At 37.5% G+C, this 5,116-nt stretch overlaps 1 long non-coding RNA gene across 1 annotated transcript; it reads right to left on the minus strand.

Moving 5' to 3' along the window:
- Window positions 1-340: 340 nt before the first annotated feature.
- Window positions 341-1,740, minus strand: LOC121994220. Its single transcript, XR_006115643.1, has 4 exons — window positions 1,390-1,740; window positions 1,220-1,313; window positions 1,036-1,140; window positions 341-405 (listed from the first exon to the last, which is right to left on the minus strand). It is a non-coding gene; the product is annotated as an uncharacterized LOC121994220 (long non-coding RNA).
- Window positions 1,741-5,116: the final 3,376 nt, after the last annotated feature.

Consider the following 5,116-nt stretch of genomic DNA (forward strand, 5'->3'; position numbering starts at 1 on the left):
CGTATGTACACACCACATGTAAATGCATGGTCAACAAGATAACTCCTCTAACACATACCCACCTATGTACAGTCAACATCATATACCCAATCAACATGGTAATACCAACAACCCGACAATCCCTACAAGACATACTCTACACGTGAAATCACAACAGAGTAGATATCAAGAGTAGAGACTGTATATGAATTAAATAGATTATCACAAGAGTCAGGCATAAGCATCATGCAGGAAAAACAGCAACCGATCATGATATAAGATAAAGCTGCCTAAGTCATCCAATAATAACCATGCACTAAGTACAAGAAGATCTACATAGAGGCCAAGGAAGAAATACCCGCCTTAAATCTGTCAATCGTGATAAAATAAATCCCACATTGTGATGATCGTCCCATATCCAAAATCCTGCATAAATCAACATATATATATTATTGTTTAGCTGATCACATAATCAACAACTAACCAAACCCAAAACCTAATCCTACCTTGATTAGGTAATCAAGGTAGATTCCACCTAAAGATCCAATTAGATGATAAATTCATCCTTACTCCACAAATTAATCCCTAAATCCTCACAAATTTATTACTAATCAAAACTCATTACATCATCCAACAACTCCAATAATCCTCAATCTGCATAATTAACACATCTTAAATCCAATTCACATAATTCATCATCAATCAAACACTAATCCAAACTCATCATAAATCCTTCTAAACCCACTAATCACAATTTATCCAAACAAACCCAGATCACGAAATCTCCAACATAATACAATACAAATCCTTATCAACCTACATCTCAATTGATTTCCTTAATTCTCACTAATCAAATCTCCTTATAACTCCTTCAATCTTTCCAAATATAACCTACCAGCCATTAATTAATTCAACACAAGAGCATCCAACTACAACGAATCCCTCTACATGCTTCCATGTGCTCTAAACTAAACATGATCTAATATCCATTAACAACACTGATAGAATAGAGCAATAATAGAAGGATCTAGAGATACATCACCAAAGGAAACTCACCTAAATTGATCCCCACCTCTTCAACCGAGACCCCCCATAGCTACTAGAAGTGAAGAGACAGTGAATGGCAACAGGGAAAGTCCACAATCCATGCCTTTCTCTATTCTAAAACAAGAAGAACAAGAAATCAACCGGGCAATCTATTCCTCACCAAAAATCCAACAACAAGAATAGCACCAATTACCTCTTTCTCTTCAGTCACTGGTGTTGATCACAGATCCGACGAAGAACGTGATCCCTAATGGAGCTGTGGTGGCCGAAACCAAGAAATCTTCCACCTTCAAACCCAAAACTGCCAAATCAACACCTCCCAAAGGTCACCTACTCAAATCATAACCTAGGTAGATCTCTTACCTTCAAGATTCCGCTAGGGCACAACACCACCAAAGGAAGAGGAGGAAATCGAGTGAAGATTTGGCGCTGAGGCTTATGGGAAATCAAGGAAGAACAAGATAGCTCACCCTTGATGCTTTGGAAATAGATCTACACCGGCGATCGTCGGTGTCGGTTCGTCCCCGTGAGAAAACAGAGAGATCAGAGCGAGAAGAAGGGCTTCGGCTGGACCTGAGCTTGAGGGTCGATGATTGCAGAGGGAGATCGCCGGAGCTAGAGCCTCACTCTCATCGGCGTCGCTCATCCGCAAGGGAGATCGGAGAAGGAAGGGAGGTCGGGGAAGGAAGGAGAGGAGGAAGGATCGGCGTTGAGTTTGGGGGAAACGACGCTTGGGAAAGGAATTAAAGGAAAAGAAAATAATTTATAATTATAAACATTTCCTCACCTAAACGGGTATCCCAAACAGGCCTTATCTGTACCCAAAATTGATCCCCTCAAAACTCGTCTTACGAGCTCTGAAAAATTCCCAGAAAATTTCTAAAAATTTCGAAAAAATTCTATAAGGCTATTTCCCAAATAACCCTATCTATTTTAATTTTCCGATATCTTACATGATCTATTTGTTGGGTTCTTCGGGCTGCGAAAACCAATTTTCGCGTCGCGGAAACCCTGAATCACCCAAGGCCAACGGATCCGTGCAAGGAAAACCAAACGAAAATTACGAGTACGAGTTTCAAAATATCTAGATCTACTCCTAGATCTATGTGTTAAGAATATACCTTGAAGCGTGCCCTTTCGCGTTCCCGCTCGTCCAAGGAGTTGCCGGATCTCTAGACCGTCAAGCGTCGGTCCTCTAGAAGTATCCACATGGACACGTAGGTGGAGAAAACCTCACACAAAGGTGTGCTAGCACCTTGGTGAGATTCGGCCAAGCAAGGAGGAGAGGGAGAGGAAGAGCTTCAAGAGGAAGAAGAAGAAGATACACCACTTGAATGGAAAAATGAAATCCCATTCAAACCCAAAGTGGCTAGCCACTCTCAATGGTGAAAACTCCCAAATTAATTGCATTAATTGTAATTAATATGAAGCCATTAAAGAGAATGACTTTGTAACTTCCATGAGGTGGCACCCATGATGATGTAGAGTATCATCATTGGTCCACCTAATGCCAACTCACCAATGAGGTGGCAAAAGGTCAAGTCAAAATTAACCTTTGGTCTTCCTTCTTAAGTCAAGTCAAACTTGACCCAATCTCTTCCATGGTTGATCTAATCTAACCATTTGATTCAAGCCAACTTAATATAATGAATCTAATTCATTTAATTAAATTGATTCAATGAGTCAAAATCTAAATTAGACTCATCGAACACATGAATCAACTTGAGTCGAACTCAAGTTAGCCCAATTAGGATTACTCTTAATCCAATTTGATTCATCAAATGAATCTAATCCTCTTGGTTCATCATATGAACCTAATCTCCATCTAATTGTCCTAAGTGTGTGACCCTATAGGTTCTTATAACGTTGGCAATGCCCTAAACCCATTTAGGAGCATAAGTAATGAGCGGTATCTAGCAACACATCATTACTACCCAAGTTACAAGAATGTCGAGATCCGACATCACCTTGTGACTACTAATTGTGACTCCTCACAATATGTAACATTGTCCTTCTATCCTAGACATCTAGATTGATCAATGTGAGGCATAGACCGTGTCATCCTCTAATCAATCTAAATCTTGAACTCCAAGTAGACTCACTCAATCAAATGAGTTCAACATCTCATGTTGACTCATTTGGGCATGGCCATGCACTTCGTGGTCTAACTCTATCAAGAATATTGATGTCGCTCCCGTCATATGGGAGGGATAGATCCCATCTACATCACTCACATCCCTCTGCATAATTTGTTACATACCCAGTAATCGCCTTTATAGTCCACCCTGTTACGGGTGACGTTTGACGAAACCAAAGTACATAACTCCTTATGTAGGGATCCATGGTGACTTCAAGTCAAAGGACTAATAGTCATACTAATAGCCACATGAGAAAGTATATGACACTCATATAACGATCCATGATACTTTCTCATGGCGGGGCATTCAGTATACATTCTCTAATGCATACCCATGTGTCAGCTTGATATCTCTATATCCATGACTTGTGAGATCAAGTCATCGAGCTGACCTACATGCTAGTCTTATTGTATTAACATTATCCCTGAATGTTAATACTCGACTAGGAATGATTTAGAGTAGTGTTCCCTATATCATCTCACTATCGATTCAACTAATCGATTGATATAGGTATGAACCTTCTACTCAAGGACGCTATTATACTTAGTCTATTTGGCACTAATACAAATAAGTATAATAACCAAACAAATGCCTTTATTAATATACAAGAATATGATACAATGAGTCCATACAATCATCAAATGATTGGCTCTAGGGCTCTAACTAACACTATTTGACCTTGTTTAAACCCCTTAGATATTCGATAAGTTGATAGGCGTTCATACCAAGTCCTAGGTACTTGTTTTAGTCCATATAGGGCTTTCTTTAACCTAAAGACATGATTTGGGTGGTCCAAATCCTCAAATCCTGGAGGTTGACTTACATACACCTCTTCCTTGATGAACCCATTTAAGAATACAAATTTTACATCCATTTGGTATAACTTGAATTCTTTATATGTTGCATAGGCTAGAAGCATCCTTATGGATTTAAGTTTGGTTACGGGTGCATAGATTTCATCATAGTTTAACCCTTCTAGTTGGCCGAACCCTTTTGCTACTAGTCTAGCTTTATTTCTTACTATTTCACCCTTATCATCCAATTTATTTCTAAATATCCATTTAGTGTCAACTATAGTTTTATTTATGGGTTTAGATACAAGTTACCAGACCTAGTTTCTTTCAAATTAAGATAACTCCTTTTGCATTGCTAGTATCCAGTCTGGGTCATGTAAGACTTCTTCTATAGTCTTGGGTTCAATTTTAGAAATAAGGGCTATCTGACTTAAGTTTCTATAGGATGATCTAGTTCGAACTCCTAGGATTGGGTCACCCAAAATTTGGTCAGATGGGTGGTTGGAACTTACTCTTGAAGGTCTTATGTCAGGATTAATAGTTGGGTTTTGTGATTCTTTAGGTTTAATTTGAATATCTTCATCATCTTCTATTGGATTTGTGTTTCTTGTCTTTTGATTAATATATTTGTATGTTGATTAAGCATTTCAATTATTGAATTAGGTAAGTTATTTTTTCATAAAAAATCACATTAGTTGTTTCTTCAACTTTTAGGGTATTTTTGTTATAAACTCTATAAACCATACTGGTTGTGGAGTGCCCTAAAAAGATTCCTGTTATTGATTTTGATGTAAATTTTCTAAGTAGTCCTTAGTGTTTAGAATGTGGACTTTACATCCAAACACTTTTAAATAATTTAGGTTAGAGATTTTATTATAATATATTTCATATGGAGTTTTATTTTGAAATTTATTGATTAATATTCTATTTTGAATGTAACATGTCGTATTTACTGCTTCAGCCTAGAATTGATTATTTAGGTTGTATTTATTTAACATGGTTCTAGCGGCTTCTTATAGTGTTCTATTTTTTCGTTCTACTAGACCATTTTGTTGGGAGTTCTAGGACATGAAAATTCATGATTGTAGCCATTTGATTGACAAAATTCATTAAACCTATGATTGTCAAAATTTTCTCCATGGTCACTTCTAATTCTTT

This window comes from Zingiber officinale, chromosome 6A (assembly GCF_018446385.1).
Source record: "Zingiber officinale cultivar Zhangliang chromosome 6A, Zo_v1.1, whole genome shotgun sequence".
Taxonomy (NCBI): domain Eukaryota; kingdom Viridiplantae; phylum Streptophyta; class Magnoliopsida; order Zingiberales; family Zingiberaceae; genus Zingiber; species Zingiber officinale.